The sequence below is a fragment of the Rattus norvegicus genome, chromosome 10, assembly GCF_036323735.1.
Source record: "Rattus norvegicus strain BN/NHsdMcwi chromosome 10, GRCr8, whole genome shotgun sequence".
NCBI classification, from domain to species: domain Eukaryota; kingdom Metazoa; phylum Chordata; class Mammalia; order Rodentia; family Muridae; genus Rattus; species Rattus norvegicus.
In genome coordinates, this window is record NC_086028.1 from 5,126,215 (window position 1) to 5,152,752 (window position 26,538).

The 26,538-nt window shown below is 50.1% G+C and overlaps 1 long non-coding RNA gene across 3 annotated transcripts; it reads left to right on the top strand.

Annotated features, from left to right (window-relative positions):
- Window positions 1-6,152: 6,152 nt before the first annotated feature.
- Window positions 6,153-25,359, top strand: LOC120095017 (uncharacterized). 3 transcript variants are annotated; one of them, XR_010055508.1, is made up of 3 exons: window positions 6,153-6,463; window positions 10,804-11,042; window positions 25,073-25,359. It is a non-coding gene; the product is annotated as an uncharacterized LOC120095017 (long non-coding RNA). The 3 variants fall into 3 exon arrangements; XR_005489992.2 differs by having other exon boundaries at window positions 6,155-6,463; window positions 10,799-11,042; XR_010055507.1 differs by lacking the exon at window positions 6,153-6,463 and adding an exon at window positions 7,241-10,369.
- Window positions 25,360-26,538: the final 1,179 nt, after the last annotated feature.

The following is a 26,538-nucleotide window of genomic DNA, read 5'->3' on the forward strand; positions in this document are numbered from 1 at the left end:
CCCTAATGTTGCTCCCCTCCCAAAGTTCCTCACCCCGTCTCCCCTCCCTTTTGCCTCTGAGCAGAAGACAGCCCAGGCATAAGACAGCTTTGGCCACCAAGCCAGACATCAAGCTAGAATGAACAGAGGCCTGCCATCCGCTCTGTCCCTGACTGACATAAGAACGTCAACAACAACAAGGTGTTTCTGTTGCCAGGAGGGAGGCAAACGTTTTACTAAGCCCATTTTTGATATTTTTGAGACCTCTTCTCATGCTGAGCTCAGAACTCACTGTGGATGATGGTCTTGACAGCCGAGGATGGTCTTGAGCTCCTGACCGATCCTTTGCCTCTTCCTGAGAGCTGGGACAACAAGCATGTGTCACCACGCACAGCTCCAAGGGCCGAGCTTTTTCTTTTTGATCATGTGGGTGTCTATGTACATGAGCACACTTCCAGAAGTCACAGGAGAGCATCCAAGCCCATGGAGCTTGAGTTATAGGCAGCCGTGGGACCCAAACTCAGGTCCTCTGCAAGAGCAGTAGGTGAGCTGACCCTGCAGTCCAGCTTAGGAGCCTTTATGGGGCGTATACACAGGCCTGTTGGTATACAGCCTCACGCATGCATGCCTGGTGCTCACACCACTGCGCCTAGCAGATGCCAGCGCTTCCTGTGTGCTGCTTTCCAATCGATCTTCACAGCAACCCTGGTGCCCAAGATAAAGCCAGAGGAGCCTCATGTTGTACCAGTCAGCCCGACTGCCTGGAGCAAAGCCCAGCCACATAGAAATATAGAGCCCACCTCCTGGTGACCCATGGAGCCTCATCCAAGTGGGCAGTCTCACTTGAGAGACCACTGGTGTTGCAACATTACTTCCTAACAAGACAGAATTCAGTCTGACTCCTTAGGAACGGCCTGTGAGATGGTATCCTCCTTCAACTGCTACAAAAGATTTACACACGGTAACCTCTTGGAGCCACTGGTGACTGTGCTGGTGATGTATTTAATAAACTCTTTACTTCCTCCCTTTGGATCTCTTTGATAATGTAATTGGACCACTGGCCTGCTGCCATCTTCCTGGCAGACTGAAGAACCAGAGGCACAGAGAGGTTGAGTCATTGGCCTAAGGCTGCAGAGCGCAGGTTTAAGCTAACTTGCTTCCTCCCTGTGCAGAGGCCCTGGGTGTTCTGAGTCCTCGCTCTGGGAACATGACCCAAGTCACATCCCACGGTGATGTGTGCATGGGGCGGCTTAAGTCTGGTTCCTGTGACCATGTGTCATTGTGTGTGGAGATGTGAGGTAGTAAAGCCAGGATAGGGCAAGGGGCTTCTCCCTCTTCTGTTCTGTTCTTCTGTAGAGGGATCATGTGACAGCAGCCCGGGGAGTCCCCAGCCACTCACAGGAACCCTCCTACCAGCCCTTAGGGTGGCCTTTGTTACTGTCACTAGGGGCCTAGAATGGGCAGGCTTGTGGAATCCTTGGCATTTGTCCTTTCCAGGGAGGGAGGAGACCCATGGAGAACTCCACACTCTGGTTCAGCCTTAGGGCTGTGTGCAGTCATGAACGTAAGACCTACTCTTGGTTCTTAGAGCAAGTGGGGCTGGTGGTGTTTTTAGAATCCGATGGACCTGCCTAGATTGCATCTGCTTCAGGCCTGGAGCCTGGCTCAGTGGAGCCTCCTTCAGACCAAGCCAACTCAAGGGTCCCACATGCTGGGCCGGGACTCCCAGGCTAGCAGAGAGCCACACAGTCAGCTGGCAGCCAGTGGCCCTGGGGCTGAGTTGTCAGGCACAGCTGTCAGTCCTGAGTCGTGTGCTGAGGGAGCTGTGAGCGGCTTCCTCCTGTGTGTGAGATCGGGACATCCCTCTCTCTCCGGCCTCTTTCCCCAGTGAAGGAGTCCACCTGGAGAGGCTGCTGACTGCCCAGCTCTGCTCCCAATCACCATTGCTGCACAATCCCTTCTCACCCAGAACCTGGAGATGAGACTGCATTTGAACAGGTCTCCTCTGATGGGGCAGACGTAGGGAGTACTGGATTTGTCTCTCTCACACAACACATATCAGCACTCCAGTGGGTAGCATCAGATCAGAAATTCAAGGTCAAATCTGAGCATGATCTGCAGGAGATCTTGTCCAAACAAAACAGAGTAGGATGTAAAATGGCTTCTGCAGATGTAAGCAAGCCAGGGATTAGCCCCTTTGGCACATATCAGCATGCAGCCCATACTGGCTTCAAAATAGGAGCCTCTTGCCTCTGCCTCCTGAGGGCTGGGGTTGTTGGCATAACCACCACACCCTGCTACACCTTGGCTGCTCTAAGCCATTCCACACTCGATCATTTATCATAGCAGCCACAGGACTGTTCTGCATTGTTGCCCCACCCCCACCCCCACCCCGCCATGAAACAGGGTCTCACTGTGTAGCCCAGGCTGGCCTGAGCTGCCCGTCTTAGAGCATAATTACCAGTCAGGCCATTTGTGCTCTGTTGCTCTCAGTTCAAATCCCGATTCCACTGTGTGCTATGAGCTAGAGCCCTGACCGTGCTCAGTCCAATTTCCACAAATGTAAGACAGGGGCAGTGTCATAATCAGGGGTTCTACTGCTGTGATAAACGCCCTGACCAAAAGCAATCTGAGGAGAAAGGGATTTATTTCACCCTACACTTCCAATTCCATTCCATCCCTGGAGGAAGTCAGGGCAGGACCTCGGGGTAAGAACCTGAGGCAGGAGCAGAAGCAGAGGCTGTGGATAAGCACTGTTTATTGGTTGCTCTTCATGGCTGCCTTAGCTGGCTTCCTCATACAGTTCGGGCCCACCTGCCCAGGGATCCCCCACCCCTGCTCCATGGCATAGCCCACCCACACCAACCATTAATCCACAAATGACCCACAGGCATGGCCACAGGTCAACCTGGTGGGAACGCTTTCTCAGTTGAGGTTCCCTCCCAGATGACTTTAACTCGTGTTGAGTTGACAAAAAACAAAAACAAAGATAAAACTAAACCAAACCAACAACAACAAAACACAGCACAGGCAGTAATGTCAAAAACAAAAACAACACCTTAGACAGTGTCTTGCCAAACTGGGCTCAAAGAGAAATGGCTGTTAAGAGCCTAGCCATTGCTCCTTTGGCCCAGAATAGAAGCTGGCATCAGATCTGTGCACACCAAGACAGCCCAAGGGCTTCCTGGAAGACTGAGCCATCTCGGTTAGGGTGTGTGTGATAGGGGGAACAGGTGAACCAGGCAGAGAACGGCGCTGGATGGGGAGGCGCATAGAGACCAGAAACAGCCCACCTAGAGGTGATGGGGGGGTCCAGGAAGGCTTACTGAGGTAAGGGGAGGCCTGAGGCCAAAAGAGAAGGACAGGCAAAGGTAAGAGAAAAGCATTCTTGGCTGTTGTTGGTGCTGTTGCTGTTTTAAAACAGAATTTCATGAAGCCCATTCTTTCATCATACTCCCAGTGCAGCTGGCAAAACGTTGAGCTCCTGATCTTTTGAAGGGACTTGTGGTGGTTTGAATATGCTTGGCCCAGAAGTGTGTCTCTGTGGGGATGGGTTTTGAGGCCCTTCTCCTAACTGCCTGGAAGTCAGTCTTCTGTTTGTCTTTGGAACAAGATGTAGAACTCTCTGCTCTTCCTGCCTGGATGCCACCATGCTTCCCGCCATAACGATAATGGACTGAAGTTGAGGACTCTAGCCAGTCCCATCATGGCAATCATGGCTCTGGCAGAAGGGCCTTGCCCTTCTCCCCCATTTCCTCAGCCTTGCAAAAACCATTAGATCACATCCCTAAAGCTAGCCCCCGAGGTCTATTCCCTTATTTGGCCACTTACTCCTTCTGAGGTTGACCACCAATGTTCAGCAATTGTATTGAAGTCCAGCAATCAAAAGTCCCTTTGGCTCACCTAATTAGCATGCCCAATTAAAATTAAACACCTCATCCTAACGTAGGGTTTCCCTTTATACCTTTATAAACTGCCATTTTCCTAGGGGCCACTGCTGTCTCTTCTCTATCCAAAGACAATCCTTTGTCTTCTGAGGCAAATACCCCTGCCTCCCTCTCCCTTTCCCTTTCTCTCCTCTTTCCTTTTTTCCCTTCTCCTTCTCCCTAGTTCTTTACCTCATGTCTTTGTCCCTTATCCCTGTCTTCTGTCCCTCTGGAGCAAATACATCTCCCTTGTGCTGAGAACTTAGTCTTGGGGTGTCCTGAGCTGACTCCGAACCTTCACTCTGCAAGTGCTAGGGTTACAGATGAGTCCACCGTGCCCCATGCCTCTGGGTGGTTTGAAGCAAATTCATACCAGCACCCCCAATTGATGAGTTGTTTCATAGTGCATTATAGATCAGCAGACCAGTCTGCTGACCAACATGCCAGTTGGGGTATTTCCCACTCATTGTGGCAAGGGAAGGGAAGTGGAGACTGCTTGGATGACATTTGCCTCTGCTGACTTCCCTGCACCTGAAGTCCTGTAGCCTCAAGGCAAAGCCAAGATTTGGCTTAGATGGAAACCTGTCAGGCTCTGTGGGTGCTGGAATACACCAAGAAGACACTTCACACACACACACACACACACACACACACACACACACACACACACACACACTCCAACTAGGAGTTGATGCTAGCATTTCTCCCAGGGCTCAGGCCTGTGACACCCGGAGGCGGGCAAAGCTGAAACACTCCAGCGATGGCTGCCTGAGCTCTGGGCTGAAAGAGTATTTGCTCTATGTCCCTCCCCCTAAGCCAGCTTCCCCCACCCCCCCAGCTCCCAGCTCCAGAAGAGAAGAGCTCTGTGTCCCCCAAAGCCTGGGCATATAGGCACCAGCTCCTCAGCGGTTTTTGCACTTTTTCTAAGCAACTTTCAAGTGTTTTGACTGGAAGTGGGTGAGCAGGCAGAGGAAGGGGATGGCCAATGTGTGTGGCCCCATCTGAGTTTCTGGCTCCTACCTTCATGCTCCTTTACCTTCCAAAAAGCCACTTGTACACCCAGTGCCTCTAGGACCCAGCCAAAAATGACATCATGTCTGATGCCCCCACCGTGTGTCTTCCCAGAAGTCTTTGGAGGAGGTCTCTGGAAACTGTCCCTTGTTGTCTGACCCCTGCTGACTCCAGGGCTTTTGGGATCTTAATGGGAGCTCAGTGCTTGGTGGAAAGGCAAAGCCAACATCTGCTTCTCTTTGGCACCAGAACATCCTGCAGACGCCCTGTCGGTCTTTCCATATAATGCAGTGTGTATGGGGGTCCTCCAGGCTCTCTTCAGCCTGAACATGCATGCGTGTTGGTTAGGTTTAGGCTCTGTGGTTTTGTGTGTTTTCGTTTTGTCAACCTGACACAAACTAGAGTCACTTGAGGAGAGGAAACCTCAGCAGAGAAAATGGCTCCATCAGGCTGGTCCATGGGCAAGGCTGTGGGCATCATTGATGGGGAAGGACCTAGGGGCAGTGCATCCATGGGCTGGAGGTCCTGAACTGGGTACTGATGAACTGTGACAAGGAAGTGTAACCAGACAATCCCTTCCTTCCCAGTTGGTCATGGGGTCTCTTTACAGCCATGGAAACTTCAGACGACGCACAAGGTATTTTCTGGAAGCCGGGCTGGAGATACAGCTGCCAGGAGAGTGAGAGCTCAGCATACGGAAAGCCCTAGGCTCTACTCACAGTACCACATAGACCAGCCATGATGGCATACATGCGGTTCCAGCAGATGAGAAACTCCAGTAAAGAAGACAGGAGGATCAGACTTTAAGATGATCCTTGGCTACATAGAGAATTTGCAGTGTGCTTGGTTATAGGAGGCTCTGTCTCAAAACAAAACAAAACAAAAAAAAATAAAGTAAAACAGAGAAATTGAAAAACAGTCCAGCTCCTGAGGCTGGGGGCTGAGTCCAGAGAGATGGTGCAGGCAGAATGTGGGAGCCCTGGGAAGGCCCCACCCTGCAGGCTGGTGCTGATGTGAGCCCTGTGGTCAGGCAGGATGGCCTGCTTGGGAAACCAGCTTACTCCATTTTTATCTGCTGACTCACCCTAGAAGAATGGGAAACATCTTCCCCTCCCACATCTCTGAAAAGCACCATGTCTCTTCTCAGCATCTGTGCTTGCTTCAGGCCAGTGAAGAACCTCTCTCTCTCTCTCTCTCTCTCTCTCTCTCTCTCTCTCTCTCTCTCTCTGTGTGTGTGTGTGTGTGTGTGTGTGTGTGTGTGTGTGTGTGTGTGTAAACTGTAGCAGGCTCTTCAGGATGACTATTAATGGAATGTTGTATAGGACAGAAGCAGAATTAAATTGACTCATGTGCAAACAGAATGTACATCATGGGAAGTCGGGGATGGGATAGCTTTAGGCATGGCTAGATCCAGGAGCTCTGGCAGCAATGGAAGATCTGCGCTTCCTCAAGGGGCCAACCTCCATCTTCTGGGTGAATGAGTCCTCCATGTTCCCAGCTTCTCTCTCACCGGCCTAGGAAAGAGCTGCCTGTCCCCAGGAGTTCCAGTAAGTCTCAGGAGTCTCACCAGCTAGATTTGGATCCCATGGCTTTGTATTAGGTGACCCTGAAAGCCATGCTACCACTGACTCGTCATGGCTGCATGCTGGGTGTGGGTGGAGAGCCTGCGTTGAGCCAGGAAGGACAGGTACCCCACAGCTAAGGTCAGTGACACCCAGGTTTCCAGGAGGGTAGAGGTGGCTGGAAAGGGCTAGTGGGAGGTATTGGGGCTTCTAAGTGGCCAAGGCCTGTCCCGTGAAAGAAGGGCTCAAACCCTAATTTCGTCACCTGGAAAAGTCATCTTTGCCAAGTGCCAGGGAACCAGTTCACACCATTTGTGGCAACAAGCTCTATGCTCTGGGAGTCTACTCCATTGTCCTTGTCCTGGAAACCACAGGGGACTTAACTGGGAACTGGCAGCTACAGACAAAGTTATTGAGTTCAAATCCTACCCATGCCTTGATGACTTGTGTGACTGTGGGTACGTTTCTCAACTTCTCTGGGCCTGTGTTCTTTCATCTGGAAAATGGGGATCCTGAGATTCCTACCTCCTGAGACCATTGCCAGGATTCACTGAGGCCCCAGAGGCTGGGTAACCTGTGTGTATGTTGCAGCTGAAATTAGATCCAGTTTGACTGACTCCCACTTCTGGGCTCTCTATCATGGCCAGCAACAGGAGCTTGCTGCTTGAACGAATGTGTGAGAGTGGATGGATGGGTGGGTGGATGGTGAGTGGATGGGTGGGTGGATGGATGGGTGGGTGAATGGATGGGTGGGTAAAAGGATGGATGGACGAGTGGATGAATGATGGGAAGGGAAGGTTGTTGCTGTCTCTGAACCATTGAGAAGTCCCTTCAGCTCCCACATGGAGCCTTCTGTTACAGGCTCAGTTCCCCTGTAGCAGCTGTGACACAGGTTTATGACTCCTGGCTACCGTGACCTTCAAAGATGTGCACTGTGCTTTGATTCTTTTCCAGTCAACTCTAACTGGGCAGCACATAAGGGAAATTGGGGAACACAATCTGCTCCGTTTATATGAAGCAGCATGACACAATTCTCCCAGTAGTTTGCCCACTTCTGGGTCCTTTGGTTCACAGTTTGGCTGCTGTGCACTGTGGCTCTCATCTGCTACAGCCCCATGCTTGTTAGAACACTGCTCAGTGTACAGAGGGTCAAGGTTGGACCTAGACTCTTGGTTAACTTGGCGCTGGATTTTGAGACAGGGTCTTTCTTATTATCCCAGGCTGGCTCTAATTCATGATTCTCCTGCCTCTTGTCCTGAGGGCTGGTGTTACAGGCACTGTCATCCTGCCTGGCTGAAACCTAAGGCTGCAGCCACCATTGCTCCTCTTAACCTTGCTCCTTCCCCCCCTTCCCATTCCTTCCCCTCCCCTTGCCCTCCCCTTGCCCTCCCCTTCCTTCCTCTTCCGTTCTTCCCTCCTCTTCCTCCCCTCCTCTTCTCTACTCATCTGCTGCTTCCTCTTTCTTCTTCTGACACAGGGAATTCCTGTGGCCCGAGCCATCTTAGAACTCACTTTGTACTTCTGACAGACGTTAAGCTCTTAGCTTTCCTCTCTCTACCTCCCAAGTGCTAGATTACAGATGTGCACCACCCTGCCTGCTTTATATGCAGCTGGGATTGGCCCAGGGAATTACTCATACCTGATGAGCGCGCTACAAATGGAGCCATACCTAGCCCTCTTTTTTGTTTTCCGAGACAGTCTCATTCTGTTACTTAAACTATCTTTGAACTCATACCAATCCTCCTGCCTCAGCCTCCTGAGTATTCAGATGATGTCTGTGTGCCACTACCCACTGCTTCAGACTCATCTGCAGTGTCGCAAGCACAGGCTTTACCCAGTAGAGTTTGCCTGTGGGTCACTAGACCAGCCCAGGCAGAGTGTGAGGAAAGACACTGGCCTTAATGGGAAGGGTTGCCAAAACTGTGGTCGTGTTTTTCAATCTGTCACACTTTCCTTTCTTAAGGAAGAGTCCGTCATCTGTGGGACAGTTGTGATCAATGTCCTACTGCAATAGCGATCTATCACGTGTTAGTGTCCAGCGTCCCTTCTGGCACAGTGGGTACCTATGTCCTCTTGCACTGTAGTTGAGCTGACCCTTTCAGACTCAAGGGTGGCGTGTAGTCAGGAGCTTGGTTCCTGTCACTGTAGAGATGGGCAGGAACATAGGCACATGACACTCATAGGGAAATAAAAGCTCTTTCCATGGGATGCCCAGCTCTCTGGGACATGCCTGGGGTTGCTGGGGCTGATCTTGGCATCCACAGGAGAAAGGCCTGCCTGAGAATGAGGTAGCCACAGCAGAGAGCACAGGGATAGACAGAGCAGGGAGTGCTGGGAGTCTAGATGTGTGCGCCACACAGGGGACAACACCTTGTGTTTGGATTCAGCATTTTGGAAAGCTCATGGGAAAGTGATGGTTTCAAATAACCAGTCCTGGAAGAGGCTCCTACCTTGTCTTTGCGAGAGGAGAGGAAGGAAGTGAGGAGGGAGAGTAGATGAAGGGAGGGAGGGGAGTGGGAGAAGGGAGGGTTCAGTTTGAGCTTAGGGGAATCTTACAGCTTCTCACTGAAATCTTACTACTAGAACCCACATTACTAGGCAGCTGATAATGTAGTTCAGAAATGTCTTCCTCAGTGGCTTTAGGTAACCAGTTGTGCCTTTCTGATAGCTCAGCCTTTTTAGATGAAGGATAAGTCATAGAGAACATGGGCTATCATGGCGCTCGGGCTTTGAAAAAGACTTTGCACAGAACATTCAGGAAGCCGCACATGCCTTTTGTGTTACAGCTTCTAGGATGTGTGCACCATGTGTGGAGAGTTAGAATGTTACAGGTCCGAAGCGAAATTATAGCGGGCTATTTTAGTCTTTTGAATATCATCTTCTGAATATCATCTTCTGGATACTGTATAATAAATGGTTGCAACTAATACTCAAAACAATTTAATGGAAGTACTTTTAAAAGGTCTATCTTGGCAACCCTATTGAGATCTACCTCAGTTTTCTTCATAAACTCTCTGTAAAGTCAAGAACGTAACTCTCGCAGGACCTCCCTCTTCCCGGGGCTAGAAGAATCTGTAGTATTACAGGGAATGGGGTCTGGTTGGTCCCTAACTCAAACCTAACGGGAGAGGAGAGGGAGTGGAAAAGAAGCAGAGGCACCCACCTCCATCTTCACAGGAGGTGGTATGGCGTGGCAATGACTCTCTCATGCCCTGTGCCTGCCTGAGGCCCCAGCTGACCACATTTGATTTTCCTGGGCTTAAGCTTAGAAATCAGATGAACCAGGGTGTCCATCCAGGAAGCAGGGTTGGGCGTCACAGCCTGGAGTGGGTGGTGTGCGTGTGTGATGGTCATGTGGTTTCTTACAGAAACGTCTAGCTGGGCCAGTGAGCAGGCAGTGGTGCGTGGTTCACGTCTCCCGTGTTTACAACTGTACCGAGGTCCTCAAATCATCATCGCTGTGACTCCACCCTGACCACTTCTCACTCCTCACACCCTGCTGGAGTGCTGGCCAGCCTCCTGCTGTGTATTTGCTTGGCTCTGTCCTGTTTTGTTTTTTTTTCTGAAGTTTTATTTATTTTTGGCATTTGAGTGTTTGGCGTATGTGTTTATGAGTCTGTGGCCTGTGGAGATTAGAAGAGGGCGTCAGATTCTTTGAAACTAGAGCTACAGATGGTGTGAGCCACCCTGTGGGTGCTTGGAATTGAGCCTGGGTCCTCTGCAAAGGCAACCAGTGTTCGCAATCACCAAGCCATCTCTCCAGCTCTTATTTCATTTTTATATTGTTTAATTTGAACTCACATTTAAAATTTGAAGAATGTGGGGCCAGTTAGAGGGCTCAGTGGGTAAAGGTGACTGCTGCCAAGCCTGACGATCCCTGGGACCCACATGGTAGGAGAGAACAAATTCCTACAAATTGTCCTCTGTATACTGTCACACACACACACACGCACACACACACACGCATGCACACATGCACACACACGCATGCACACACATGTGCACACACATGCACACACGCATATGTGCACACACATGCACACATGCACATGCCCACACACGCACACACACATGCACACACATGCACACACACACACGCACACACACAGGCACACACACAGGCATATACACACATGCACACACAGGCATATACACACAGGCACACACACAGGCACGCACACAGGCACACACACACTCAGACACACTCACACGCACATGCACACACACAGGCACACACACATGCACACACACGCACAACACACACAGAGGTGCACCTGTGGTTGTTTTGTTTTTCTTTATTTGTGTTTTTTTTTTTTTGAGACAAGATCGCCTTTGGCCAGCCTGGAACTCAGCAATCCACCTGCCTCTGCTGGGATTAAAAGTGGACACCAGCACACTCAGCTCAAAAAGGTTCTAAAAACTGGAGGATTTTGCAGGAAACCTCTACTTTTTGGTTTCTTCTTGGAAAAGAAAAATCAGAGGGGCTCACTGACCTTCCTACCCCGAATAAACAGTCTACATCTGAACAGCCATTGACTCTTCAGCTACTCCTTCTGGCTCCCAGGTAAGCCTGAGAGAGCATCTCAGGATCTGGAACATTTGGTTTATGTGGCTACAGTCCCATGAAGGCCCAGCGAGGGGTGGGAAGAGAGGTGGGGAAATCCCAGCACTCAAGAGTGGAGGCAGGGGGATGGGAAGTCTACCTGCCTCTGCCTCCTGAGGGCTGAGATTGCAGGCGTGTTCCATCACACCTGACTTTGCAAGGTTCGCTTTCATTACCTTAGAGTGTGTGTGTGTGTGTGTGTGTGTGTGTGTGTGTGTGTGTGTGTGTGTGTGTATGTATGTATCTGTGCACCTGAGTACAGGTGCTCATGGGGGCAGAGCCACCAGGTCCTCTGAGTCACTAGCATGGTCCTCCGGAAGGCGCCAACCTTTGGTTCATGCATGCACATACTGCTGCAGGGGACTTGCTCTGACTGGGCTCTTGAAGATGTGAAAAAAATGACAGACACAAAGGGAAGGTGGATTGGGTGGAAGGAGGAGGCAGGGTTTCTCCATACTGGTAAACAAGAAGACAGGTTAAGTTAATCATGGTAGGAGCACTCACAGCGGGGAGCACTCACAGCGGGGGGGGGGAGCACTCACAGCGGGGGAGCACTCACAGCGGGGGAGCACTCACAGCGGGGGAGCACTTGCACCGGGGAGAACTCACAGCGGGGAGGACTCACAGGCATCTGCAGTGGTGCTTCGGTGCTCATTGCCTGCACACAGTATCAATATTTGTACTTGGACCATTGTCCCCAGTGGCAGCAACCTTGCTGCTCCTTTGCTCTTTACTAAGAGTAGCCTCTTTCAGGAAGCCTTCCCTGACCGCCAGCCCCCAGGGACTTCTGGAACTCCATCATCAAGAAAGGGTGCCCATGGGGTTGGGGATTTAGCTCAGTGGTAGAGCGCTTACCTAGGAAGCGCAAGGCCCTGGGTTCGGTCCCCAGCTCCGAAAAAACAAAAACAAAAACAAAAACAAAAACAAAAAACAAAAAAAAGAAAGGGTGCCCAGGATCCAATGTCCAGCCACGGGCTCCCTGGCAGAGCTGAGGCCAACCTGGAGAAGGCCCTAAGTTCTGTCCACAGCACTGTAAAACCCCAAACAGAACTTGATGGGCTACTAGAGGCACTGGAATCAGGGTCAGAGCCTAAGGCTGGGCAGCCTCGTGTGCTGGGCTGAACCTCCACGGGTCAATTAAACAGACACGAGACAGGACAGCGGCAAGCAGAGACAGGAGCTTTATACGATGAGGCCATGAAGCCGTGCCAGGAAGAGGTGATGACTCCCCCAAGCCCCAGGTTCCCTCAGGATCCTGAGCTGAGGATTAGGTTTAAAGCTCAGGCCAGGAGGCAGGGTGGCTGATCATCCCTGGTCAGGGTACAGTTCCACCCATTCCCAGTTGTCTGGGTCCCAGTCCGTGGTTGAAGGTGGTCTGACAAGTTCAGAACTACGGAAGTTCTCTTTCTGGGAGACAAATTCCTCAGGCTGTACCTTATTGGTCCTTCCTTCCTCCAGAAATTTCTGGGGAAATTCCAGTTTTGGGAGGAACATTGTTTCAATAGTGTGACAGCCAAAGGGGCTGGGCCAGTGTCTTGCTTGGCTCCTGTCTGGTTGTCACAGGAGCTCCTGGGAGGAGGGCACCCTAGGCTCTGATTCCGTTCAGTGCAGGACGCTGTTGTAGCTACCAAGGATCCCAGTGTATCTCCAGACATCAGGGTGTAAGCTTGAGAGGCTGCTAGGAGGGCAGGTCAGAGGTAGCAGTGGAGTGTTGGGTTCAGCCTGGCCTCTAGTGGGTCCTGGAATGGATGACTCATACCCTAAACATGTCCTTCTGTCCCTCTGTCCTCTGGGGTTAAGCTCACAGAGATGTGGGCGTGGTGACTAGGGTGTGCTCTGCTGAGACTTGGGGCCCAGAGCTGGGGTTACTACCATCCAGTTTCCTTGTGTGCAGATGTTGGGCTGGGCTCCGTGGCCACAAGAATGCAGTAACTTGTGACCACAGGTGTCCCCACCTAAGTCGGGGGCTATTGCCACGGAGACGGCCCTGGAGTTACCTGAGAACTTTCCTTTCTCCTCTATCCCACAAGTCCAGAGACGGGGAGGAGCCTGCCCTCTCCAGTGGATCCTCACAAACGCCAGTGTTACCAAACGTCACATGACCTGACTTTCAGAAGCAGCCCAGGGTGGATGTCTGCTCTGGGCAGGACCTACAAAAGGTTGGCCTGGGAACACAGTGTGTCCGTGGGCTCAGAGTCCTCATCCTGCCCTTCCCAGGAACCTGTTGATGCCAGGCACCAACAACCTTTTATGACTGTCCAGGGGATGACTCTACAACTACCATAGGACAGAACGAGCCCAGAGAGCCCCGTGTGTGCGTGCCTACATGTGTGTGTCTTGCTGTCTCCACAAGGTGGGGGAGCGGGGCCTTTGTTCATAAATAGCTGCAGATTTACAGTTATTTCCTGTCAAGGATAGATTCCTCACAGGCTTGGCCCTGGTGTGTGTGTGTGTGTGTATGTGTGTACATGTACTAGGTTTAATAAAAACACAGGACCCCCAGCTATGCCTGAATGTTTGATAGGCAGCAAACAGCCCTATAAGTGTATCATGTGTCACACAGAGGCAAATGTGGTACTAGAAATTGTTTAGCTGACGGTCAGATTGAGCTAGATATTGATAAATTACTAACGAAAGGAGCCAATTTAAGCCAAGTTAAATATAAAGGCAGAGGCAGGAGGGAGGAAGGGAGAGAGACAGGAGAGGAGAGAAACGCAGGGGCAGGGGCAGGGGCAGGAGGAGAGAACTGAAGTGTCTGGATTGTAAGAGTGGATTATGTAGAGATGAGAGTCTGGGTGAGAGGAAGCCCAGCCTCTGGGCTGGAAAGTTCAGCATGGATGGAGAGGTGTGCCAGCCATGCCCCGTAACAACAGGTAGGACTGAGGGATGCTGGGAGAACCTGGAGACCAGGTCTACTTTGGTTAAATGTGCACCTCAGTCCCTTGTCCCTGGTCTGACTCACAACGTCCCAGCCTTTTGTTGATAATAAATAAATAAGAATGACATAATCATCTATGACTACTTCCTGCTGCTATTGGGGGTCCAAAAGCTGGAATGCTGGCCAAGTCTGATAAGAGTTGGGTGCTAACCATCTGGGGCTAGGGAAGTGAAGGAAGGCCCAGTGGGAGTAGTTTGTGAGGCTGGCCCAGAGCACTGTGGGTAGCTGCTTCAGAGCTGTCCTGGAGGCAGGTCTTGAGGAAGACCCCAGACTTGACAGAATGCTGGGGCAGGTATATATGTTAGGGGCAGGAGATAAAGTTAAGGTGTTTGGGGAGGAAAAACTTGCTTGGGTGTATGTTTGAAACTTTGAGGCACGTGGTCTTGATAGTTGGAGGGGGGAGGCGGTATCCCAGGACCATGTAAAGGGGGATAGATCCCACCCTCAGAAATCAGGGGCAGAGGGGGGGATGGGCTGTTGATTAGCAGTACTTATCGGAGTCCATTTGACCTGTGAGATGTGGAACCAAGTGGATTCCCTGAAGCTTACACGAGTCTCTTAAGCTCATGAAAGGAGAGGCAGTTTGGGTATGTTAGCATTGGATATGTTAGCATTGGATATGTTAGCATTGGATATGTTAGCATTACGCTGCCTGTAATCTGCACGGAATCCACGGTGCAGAAAGAGCAGCAGGCTCACGACTTTGAGCTTCAGCAAAATGATTTTGGTCAAAAGCATTAACACCCTGCAAGTCTTACTACCACAGTGACACATTTTTTTCCTTTCTTTTCTGTACCCTAAACCACTTTCCTGTCACCATTTACGTTTTTCATGTCCTCCAGCCATCATAACTTGCATTTGTCAACTTTTTAAATTGTTTTTTTTTATTTTTAGTTTTTATTTTATGTACACTGTCGCTGTCTTCAGACACCAGAAGAGGGCATCAGATCCCATTACAGGTGGTTGTGAGCCACCATGTGACTGCTGGGAGTTGAACTCAGGACTCAGGGAGAGCAGCCGGTGCTCTTCTCACCATAGACACACTGTCTTAGGACCTCAGCCACTTGTCCCAGGTCTGAAACCCCACAGGCATCATATGTGGTGCCCTGCCCACCATGCCTGCAATCCCAGTACTTGGGAGGTCAAAACAGAAGGATTACTGTGAGAGTTCAAATCCAGCCTTGGCTACACAGTGAGTTCCAGGCTAGCCTGGGCTATATAGTAAGACTGACACTGGGATAATCAGTAGCAGGGGTGCTTTTGGGCTCTTAGTCTCACTAGAAGGAGAGTTTAAGAGTGGACTCAGACAGAAGCCGGAGGACAACTTTATTAGAGTGTAAAGAGAACTCAGGCAGGTGAGGTGGAAACCTTCCCAGCTACTGGAAAGTGGAGAGTGGGGAAGGGAAGAGGAAGTCTTCCTATGTGAGTTAAGTGCAAAGACCCAAAGGTCAGTCACATGCAGACAGGCACCCTCGTGTAGCCGGACAAACCTAAGGCAACCTAGGAAAGGAACTTAGATTTACTTCATCTTAGAGCTGTCGGGAAACCGAGGGGAGTCAGTAGGAGCTGTAGGCAGGAGCCTGGAGTCAGGAATGTCCCTACAGGGGACATTGGTTTGCTCCATAGCTTGCTCACTGCACCCAGGCCCACCTGCATCACCCACAGTGGGCTGGGCCCTCCCACATCCGTCTTTAATGATGAGAATGCCTCACAGACTTGGCCACAGGCCAACCTAATGGAGACACTTCGTCAGCTGTTCCTCTTACCAGATGACCAAGGTTGAGGTCAAGCTGACAAAGCTAACCCTTACAGCAAGGAAGCCCAGGCGTTGAAGGCATGCCTAGAGGAGAGACAGAGAAGGAAGGTTACACTTCCCCGAGTAGTTCAGAAATCGAGGAGACTTGCAGAGCTTTAAGAGATTACAGGAGGCCCAGGTTCTGGGGAGGGAAATAACCTTATCTCATTAAAGGGATAGTATTGTACCTATCTACTTTTTCAGACTTAATTACTTTATTATTATTTTTTTTTGTTTTGTATTAAAAACCCTTATGTGGTAGTCACAGCTGGAGCCTGGGTCCTCTGAAGGAAGACTCTGGTGTGGGCTTTCACAAGATGTTTCAGTGAATTCCTGAGAAGAAGACTTGGTGAAGCTGGTGGTGGTGGTGCACACCTTTAATCCCAGTACTTAGGCAGAGGCAGGCAACCTCTGAGTTTGAGCCCAGCCTGATCTACAAAGCAAGTGCACATGCATGTCTCTATATATGTGTGAATGTATGACCATTTCTATATGTGCATATGTCTCTATCTAAATATATGTGCATGCATGTCTACCTATATGTGTATGTACATGTCTATATATGGATGCATGTATGTCTACCTTTATATCTGCATGTAAATATACATATATGTACATATATACATATGCATTTATGTCTATATGTGGACATGTATTCCTATCAATGTATGTATGTATGACTCTCTATATATGCATGTATACCTCTATATATGTGTGCGGGTATGTTCATCGACATGTGTGCACATATCCCTATCTATATACGTGTGCATGTATGCCTTTCTATATGTGTGTGTTTATGTCTCTACTTATACATGTATGTTTGCTGGCTGGGAAAAGGGGAAAAGGAGAGAAGAGGGAGGAAGAGATCTCCGGGAAGGGGGCAGCAGGGTGATGGATCCCCAGTGGCTGGAGGGTAAAGGGAACACTGTTCGGAAGAAGAAAGTGACTCGGTGGAGGGGTGGGGGAGGAGGGCAGCGAGGGGGGAGGACAAATGAGAACAGGTTTGATGGCACTCAGAAGGGAAGCCACGCCAGTGCAGCCCCTTGTTCTGTATGTACCCTAAGACCTTAACCATGGGAAAGAATGGCTGTGTGCACACCATCAGCAGTCGCAGCAGACTGAACCGTGCAACATGCCAAGAGACAGACTGCCCTGCAGCTGGAGGACCTCCCTGAACTTGCCTGCTGCCATCTTATCCAGTGAGGGAAAGAGGGTTTGGGCACGTGGATAAGGACTCGTTTGAGGTTAGTCTTCCGAATACCTGGCCACTGGGCCACATTCTCACAGACCCAGGAAAGAGCGGGAACCTGGCCACAGGGCACCTGGTACCCTGTGGGATATTATGGGATACTGTGAGCAGGTTTGTAGTTTTACAGAGAAAAGTACCCCCTGCAGGTGTGTAATATACAGCCTGCACGATCTAGCAGAGTGACCCTGCTGGCACTCACTGGTTTTTCCATACTGTTTTCTCCTTCAATGGGGCAGCTAGAGGACACCCTCCCACTCCTCCTCTGTTCTGTGGAAACCTGCAGTGAGCTGAGAGGGCAGTGACAGAGTTAACTTGCCTGAGGTGGCCATGCACAGAAGGCTTTTGGTTTCTGTGACATCGTAGGCAGCCAGCCCATGCTCCCTGCATGCTACCCAGCACTCACCTAATGCTGGAGGGGCCAGCTTGCAAGCCTACCCACCATCCACTACTTCCTCTTCCAATCCTCAGCTGTGCCCACCCCCAGCCTAGGCATAATTTTAGAAACTTAATAGATGTTGGCTGCATTCTTGGCCCTGTGGCTGTGGGGGTGGGGCCCAGATGGAGACAGACTCTTCTTTCTTCGGCCTTGTTGATTGAGATCCTCTGCCTTCCCCGGGGACCAGCTTCTGAAGGGCCATTGTATGAGCATAGCTTCTTGCATACTTGCCTCTTTGTGGGTCCCCAGCACACTGCCCCGCCAGCCTGGATTACCATGCAGGATTAGTGACAGTCATTAGTGGTACCCTAAGATCCTCAAAACCAACACTAGCAGTGGGAACAGACTTGGAGGACCACTTGCCATCATTCATTCATTCATTCATTCATTCATTCATTCATCTATTTATGTAGTCAGTTAGTTAGGTAGGGTTTTTTTGTTTTTTTGTTTTTTTTTTTTAGAGACAAAGTCCTGTTGGGTAGCCCTGGCTGACTTAGAATTCACTTCGTAGCCCAGCCCTCAAACTCACAGCAGCCCTTCTGAGTCATCTCCTGAGTGCTCAGTTTACAGGAATGCCTTGCAATGCCTGAACACTGTTGTTATCTTAATACTAGAATGGCGGGCCATACTTGAGTTTGGAGCATGGATCACGGCCTGGCACTCGGACACAGCGAAGGCTTTAGTGTCCTTTTGGCAGAATTCAGGCAAAGAAAGGGGTAGCAGAAAGGACACATCCACAAGCTGGACCCCAGCTCCAGAGACATCTCAGACTGGCTCTGGCAGGACACCCCATACCCCAACCCTGTCTTCTAGAGCCACTTCATGCCCATCTACAGACAGAAACGTCGAGGCTCACCTGTGGTCATCCAGCCAGTGCCCTGGGATAATCTCTCACCTCCTTGTTTTATTAGAAATGAGAAAACTCTATAGCTTTATTGAGAGACAATTTACCCATTTAAAATGACAGCAAGCCCTTGAGTCTCCTCCCTGACATGGCCTGTTACCAATCTTTCTTTAATCTGTACTGTTGCTTAACTCCAAATAAAATTGTCCTGCCTTTTTTTTTTCCAAAAATGAATAGGCAGACAGTTGCTTTTCAGGATGGCACAACTAGCTCCACAGCTCTTTGCCAGGAGGCTCTGTCTCACAAAGGCCCCCTGGTCCTGTTACTGCTCCCTCTAATCCTGTGTCCTGTGGTCCCCATAGACAGACACACTGCTCTAAGTCTTCTGGGTCTGTTCTTTCTCCCAGGGTGTGTGGGGTTTTAGGGTTTTGGAAACCGCCATGAGACACATCAGTGTTTCACCTCATATGTAGGGTACCAGTGTGTCAGTGTGGTGACTTGATGTGGGCAGCAGCAATACACTCATGAGCTCTCTCCGAGAGTGTTGTAGGTGTCTTCACTGTCTCTGGGATCTCCACCCCAGCTGGCTGCTCAGACTCCTGGTCATGCTGTGGCCGTCCTTCCCAGGATGCCCTGGGTGAACCTGTCTGCCGTCCCAGCACAGTGAGGATTAGGAGTTCAAGGCCAGCCTACACTACCTAAGACCTTGTCTCTCACACACAAACAAATCTGACTTAAGAATTGCTGCTCTTGAATCCACTTTTTCTCTCTTCCTTTGTGTTTTCTACTTGCAGAGTGATGTTAGCCACAGGCCTGGCCTCCCTCAACTCTACTTAAGGAGAGTGAAGAGGCAAGGATCCAGTTCCTTTACTCAGGGTTTCCGTGAGCGTGAGGACAGGGAGAGCTCTAGGGCCGAGAAACCTGGAGGGGTCATTGTGTAGTGACACTGGCCGTGGCTTCAGTTAGACTTCCCTGCTCAGGGTCCGCCGTGCTGTGTAAGTCCTGTCTTCAGTGTGCCCAGGCTTTTGCTTCTGGATGTTCTTTTGCATCACTCAGAAACATCTTGGGTCACCATGGCAGCATGTGGTACGTGTATTCATAGCAACCATCAGTGAAAGGCCACGGGCAAACATTCCCTAACTGCTGGCTGCCTGACACTAAGGAAGGATCTGACCCAGACTGTGATTGGGAGTTTGTAATGTGTCCATGACCTATGGACTTATGCTCTTGCCGCTTCCTGACATGGGCTTAATGTAATTTACAAAGATACTAACAAAATCAATGAGAAGCGAGGAAACTGTGGTTAAAACAAATAAAGGCAAGAACTGTAAAACCAGCACAGCTGACGCCCAGGTTAACGCACGCCGGGAGGTGTGGTGGATTTCGAGCTTTCTAGCGGATGAGCAAGAAGAGCAGCAGAATCAACTTTGAGATTTCTTTTCACCAGTTTAATGTTGGGAACAGAGCTCTCGAAAGCCTGAAGGACTCGAGTGTTCTCTTGTGGGTCAGAATAACAAACCGGAACTGGAAACACTGTTCTCAAGAGCAGCCAGCCACTCGGGGACCAGTAGGGTATGCATGCCATGGGTCAAGGCCTGAGGTGGAAGCAGAGACATCAAACGGTGCAGGGCCAGGGGGTCAGAAGCCCCTGGAGTACGGTAAATGACGACCACTTGTCAGTCAGATCAACTTTGGTTAGGGTGATTGAAGATTTATAAAGTTTTTGGGGGACTGAGGGCAGGGACGTCCAGTATGGGCAAAGGTCATTGGCTAGAGGCTTAGGTACCTGGCGAGCCTCATTAACATGGGGAAGCATTTCAGGAATCTCAGGGACTGACTGGACAGGTGTTTCGAGGAGAAAGGAAATTGATCCTATAAACTCACTGAGCTACGTGACATTCCTCAGGTAGAGGTATGTGTGAGTGAATGTGTGTGTGTGTGTGTGTGTGTGTGTGTGTGTGTGTGTGTTTGTGTGTGTGTGTGTGTTGGCGGGTGGGTTAGAATTCCCCGGACAAGGTGGAGAAGGAGAAACTCTGCTAACGAAGAAGTCTTCCATTACACGCAGAGCCCCAGAACGCTATCTAGCCAACGGTAGATTTCGACCTTAATTAGCAGTTTTCCCACACAGTGGCCAGCTAGGCTAAGCGGGTTGTCTGTGGACCACCTGCCCTAGTGTGACTGTCATTGTTCCAGTTGATTGCAGAAAGCAAGCCATGCTATGGTCAGCTCAGGAGAGGAACTGAACAGAGAGAGGTCCTGGAGCCAGATGCCTAGATCAAGACCTGAGTTAACTCCCCTGTAGCTGTGTGATTGGGACTCTACCAGAAACCTCTTCACAAAGTACTGCGTCAGTCCCAAGTGCCACATAGCTGTCACCCTAGCACTAGGGAGGTAGAGACTGGGGGATGAGACCTGATCTCAAATGGTAAGCTCTGCTTGTTACATGGATCTGGCATTCCAAGTTCACACTCACACATATGCACACACACACACACAACTCACACAGATACACACACACTCACACACACATATATACTCACATATACTCACAGTCACACACATGCACACACTCACATAAACTCACACACATTCACATATACACACACTCACACACACACAACTCACACAGATACACACACACTCACACACACATATATACTCACATATACTCACACTCACACACATGCACACACTCACATAAACTCACACACATTCACATATACACACACACACACAACTCACACAGATACACACACACACACATATATACTCACATATACTCACACTCACACACATGCACACACTCACATAAACTCACACACATTCACATATACACACACACACAACTCACACAGATACACACACACATATATACTCACATATACTCACACTCACACACATGCACACACTCACATAAACTCACACACATTCACATATACACACACTCTCACATACATACACACTAATGATGTTAGTAGGGCAAGAGAAATTTAAAAATGGCTGACTGTGGTAACACATCCCTGTAAGTTCAGCACCTGGAGTCACGGGCAGGTGGATGTATAAGTTGAAAGCGTGCCTGGTCTACATAGAAAGTTCCAGGCCAGTCGGGGTTAAATAGTAAGACCATGTCTCAAAAACAAGCAACAATAAACAAACCCAAGATCTGTTGTGGCTAAGAGGTCCTTGGCATTTGTAACTACGGGGCATACACCATGAGCAGAAGTCTGGGAGGTGAACAGTGAGTAGAGGACGAGGGCACCGTGTGTGGCCGTGGCACTCCACAACAAGCAAGATACAAGATAAGCAACTATAGGTAGACCCCATATGATTGAAAGTTGGTGCCTGAGAAAAGTGAGGCCACAGTCTCTATGACTGTGTGGACTTTATACTTAACGGGGAGGCTGCAGGATGAGGGGGCTGTGAAAACCTGAGGGGAAACCTCAGAGGTGGGAGTTCCACTTTCCCCCTCCCCCTGCCACTGGGGAGCTCAGTGATGTCTGCACTTGGCTCTCCTCTCTCTCAGCCTCCCCTGTCGCCCTGACCCTCCTTGGTTGCTCTTCGTTTTGTCATGCTTGCTCTGAAACTCCCTTTCCTTCCTCAGTGGTTTCTTTCATTCTCCTTTAAGCTGCTGGGTTCCCTTTCTGGCCCACTGAGATACACGGACCCATGGCTGGGAAGAAGCCTACATACTCTTAAGGCTGGGACACAGGAAGTTGATGGCTTTCCTCTCTTGTCCATCCATCCAGGAAATGGGCGGGGTCCTGCCTGGGAGCAGGAAGCAGGAACCTGGCTTGGGGTTGGGGGAAGGGTGTCTTTAAGATGCCGGAGAGCAGAAAGACACCAGACCAGTTCCACCCAGCTGTAGGGCACATTCTGGCCACATTCTTACGGAAATATGGTGGCCAGTAACGTTAATAGGCATTCCTGGACCACAGTCAGTTCAAGGAGAAATATCCGATCTTCCCTAAAGGGTGGGTGTGGAGGGCCAAGATCAGGATCCACCTGGAGAGAGAAAGGGTTCCTTCTGGCTATAAGGAGGGGCCTTTGGCTAGCTTCTGCTGAGTGTCCCCTGTAGTCCTTCACGTCCTGACGCCTGTTCTTGGAAATGAAGGGAAAGTCCTTCTATTTGCTGCTCTACTCTGGTTCCTGACCCAGAGAACAGATGTCTTGGATCCCTGGATAGAGATCTTACAGCTGCTGGGCGTGGCGGTCTCTTGGAAAGGCAAATGCCCGGCCCCTTTCCCAGCTGTCTGGGAACAACAAAGGCTTCTTGGCAGTTGCACTTCTGGGAATGAGCCGAAGGAAAGGATCCTAAAAGCAGAACAGGAAGTCAGGCATGATGCACACTGCAGTTCTGGAGCTGGGGAGGCTGCGGCAGAGAACTGGTGGAGCTCCAGTCCAGCCTGGGCTATAATCTGAATGTCAGGCCAGCATGAATTGCAGAATGAGACCTTGCCTGAACAAAACTAAAACTAAAACACCCCAAATACAGGAAGGAAAGGGGAGAGGAGAGGGAGGGAGGGGAAAAAGCGTGTGCGTGCGTGCGTGCGTGCGTGCGTGCGTGCGTGTGTGTGTGTGTGTGTGTGTGTGTGGTGTGTGTGTGTGTGTTGGCACACACTTTGAACCCAGCAGATGGGAAGTTGAGGCAGGAGGAGATCTCAAGTTCAAGGCCAGCTTGGGCTGTATTATAAGAACCCTGTAAACAAAACCAAACTTTTTAAAAAACAGGGCTGGGACTGGGCTCAATTAGTAGGCACAAAGCCCATTTGAATCCCCAGTGTCACATAAAACAGGTGTAGTGTCGAATGTCATACCTGCACTCGGGTGGAGGCCAGCGGGTCAGGAACTCATCATTATCCTCTGCTACTGATGAAGTGTGAGGATAGCCCAGACTACAGGAGACCATGTCTCAAACAAACAAACCAACCAAAAGCAAAATAAGCAAAGAAAACAAAGCCAACCGCCCACGGGTGACTACTGTGTGGTTGGTGACATCCATGAGCTCTGTGGATAACAGTCACCCTGGTGCTGAGCCTGGCGCTCTCAGCTGTGTGCAGGGAACTCTGTGGATGTCCCTAACCTTCCTCGATGGCGTGGAGGGTCAGCTGGAACCTGGTCAGGTTTGGAGAATGAAGGCTTTTCTCAGCACACTTCCTGGAGAGGGGAATGGAGGTGCTGTCAGCCTCTCTCACAGCCAAAAGCTCGGCAGAGTCCTTTTCAGCGATGGAGGGGAGAATGCTTCTTCGTCCTGCAAACCTTACAAACAGGCTTTCCTTCCTTGCAAAAGCAACACATCTTCATTGCTTAGAACAAAAACACAGAGTTCTGTGATGCAGACCAGGTTGACACCTTCCTCCCATCCCAGGAAGCCATTCCCCGCCTATTCCTGCTTTCTTTTCTAGATATTTTGCATCCATTTTTTCCAAACTAATTTTTTTCTTGAGCTGCTTGCCCCACCGGGAAGAACAGATTTTACGTGTAACCCAGTACGCACAGCTTTGTATGTAACTAAAGCAGAAATTTTAGGCAGTGATGATACTCAGGACACCAGTGGGCATCTGGGCATCTCCAATTCTATTGTTTCTGTTTACAAAAAAGGGCACTGATTTCCCCAGGGCCTGGTGATGTCATGCCTCACCACGGTGTGACCTCCGGGAATAGGTGTTAGATGCGACTCACAGGCTGGCTCCCTGTTCCTTTTTTTCCAGCTAAGCTTTGCATGCGGGACTCAGCAGGAGGCCACTTTCCCTAGTGTTTCCACAGTGGCCTGGGCAGCCTTTTTCTTCCTCCCAGGGCAGCAGAGCATCTCACAAGGGAGGTGGGCAGCCTTCTTTTTTCTACCTCTGTCTCTTCTCTCTTCCCAAATTGTTCACAGACTTCCCCATGATAACACACACACACACACACACACACACACACACACACACACACACAACCTCACACAGGACTAGGGATGTGGCTCAGTTTGCAGAACGGTTGCCTGATATGCACTCGGCCCTCATTCAGCCTCCAATACCACTTAAGCCAGGCATGGCAGCACTGCAATCTTAACATTCAGGAGGAAGCACAAGGGAGAGGGTCAGAATTCAAACTCATCCTCTGTTACATATGTACACTCAAGTCTTCAGCAAACACACGTGTGCACCAGAAAAGCAAGACACCTGGCCTGTGTCCAGCTGGGTGACTCCCCGTGCCTCCAGGCTGGCCCCACGACTCTGCTAGAAACCATGCACTCTGGTTTTAGACTGACACAGGCCCAGCTCATTTCTCCTTTCTCCCCCCATTTCCTCTTTTGTCACTTGAGAGCTTTGGGGAAGTGACTCTTAGTAGCAGATGCTTTCCCATCAGGGAGCAGAAGTGACTTCTAATGCTCACGCTCCACACTGGAACCGGCAAGGGCTCAGGGGCTGCAGGAAGTGAGTGGACACTTTGCCTGGGGTTTCCCGGCTTCAAAGCCTGGTCCTCATATTTAAGCAATGTTCTTATGCTTCCTGCTCAGGGCAGAGCCTGCCTGAGCTCTAGTCTGGCCTTTGTACTAACTAGTCGTATGACTGTGGCTTGATTTCATGGGGCTCTGGTTGTCTCAGACAGGGAATAATGACAGCTCCTGCCTCACTTTCCTATGAGGACAAAGCAAGTTAGTGTGTGAAGCTGATCCCCAGCTGTGTGCTTGCAGCTGATATTATTTTAAATGTTTAATTTCTTTTTATTTACATGTATGACCGACAGCACACATGCATGTGTACCACATATGCTCAAGGAGGTCAGAAGAGGCATCCTATCCTCTGGAACTGGCATTACAAGTGGCTGGGAGACAAACCTGAGTCCTCTGCAAGATCAGCAAGTGCTCTTGACTTCTGAGCCCTCTCTCCGGTCTATATAATTTTTTCTTAAAAAAAGTATGGAGCAATATGCAGCTTCAGGATAATTCATAAATAAAAAATTGTTTATTAGTTTTTAAGCACAACATTGTATTGATTATTTGAGGATTTCACATAATGCACCCAATCACATTCTCTTCCCAGTCCTCCCAGTCCATCCTCCACCCTTGTGGCCTCCCCCAAAGCAAAAGAAAAAGAGAAAGAGGAGGAGGAAGACCAAGTCCAGATTGTGTTGCCAATTTACTCTCTGGAGCATGGTCAGATTTCCAGTGGGCAGTTCCTAAAAGAAAACTGAGTCCTTCCCCACCTGCACCCCTCCCCACCCTCCACCAGGAGCCATCACCTGTGAAGAGCTACACTTCAGCATCCCTACCACGGTTGTTGGCGTTCTCTTCAATGGCTTCCTGAACAGATTATTTCTTTCTAGGGATGGAGGTGGGGTGTGGGGGGGAGAGATTGTCACAGAAACTTTCAATGTCTCTCAGTCTCAACTGCAAAAGGAGCTTCCCTGACCTTAACATTCGTCAGGGACTTTCACATGGTTTCTGGCTACAGCACAGGTCACGGACATCCACACTGCTTCCAGGAGGAGCACAGACCACGGACATCCACTGTCTCCAGTTGCAGCATGGGCCATGACATTAACATGGATTCAGGTGGCAACACGGACCACAGACATTCCTTGGTCCTTGGAACTAACATGAACTACAGACCCCAATGAGGCTCTCAGCAGCGGCTCAAACCGGTCACCTACTTGGCCTTTGATGGTAACGTTGGCTAGGGACATCACGGCCACAGGTATCCACAAAGTCACAGACATCCACATGGCCACAGATTTCCATACAGACTTGTCAGGCTGCAACATGGACCACAGACGTCAACAAGACCCTTCGTCACAGTGCTGACCACTGACATCATCATGGCCTTTGGTGGCAACACAGAGCACAGACATCCATATGGCCTCTGTGGGTAGCATGGACACGGGAGGGCACACACACATTTAACCCCAGTACTTGGGAGGCAGTGGCAGGCAGATCTCTGAGCCTGAGGACAGCCTGGCCTACGAAACAAGTTCCAGGACAGCCAGGGCTACACAGAGAAACCCTGTTCTCAAAAAAACAAAAACCAAATGAAGTGGGAACTTCTGTTTTCTTTGGAGGCTGGTTGTGTCGGATGGTGTTTTCCTGGGGCAGACACAGGTGGGAGGGTGTTTTGCGATGGCAGACATGTGAAGGAATCACTATAGCAGATACAGGAGAAAGGATGTTTTGCTAAAGTGAGCGCATAAAAGGACGCGTGTTAAAGGATTCTTTG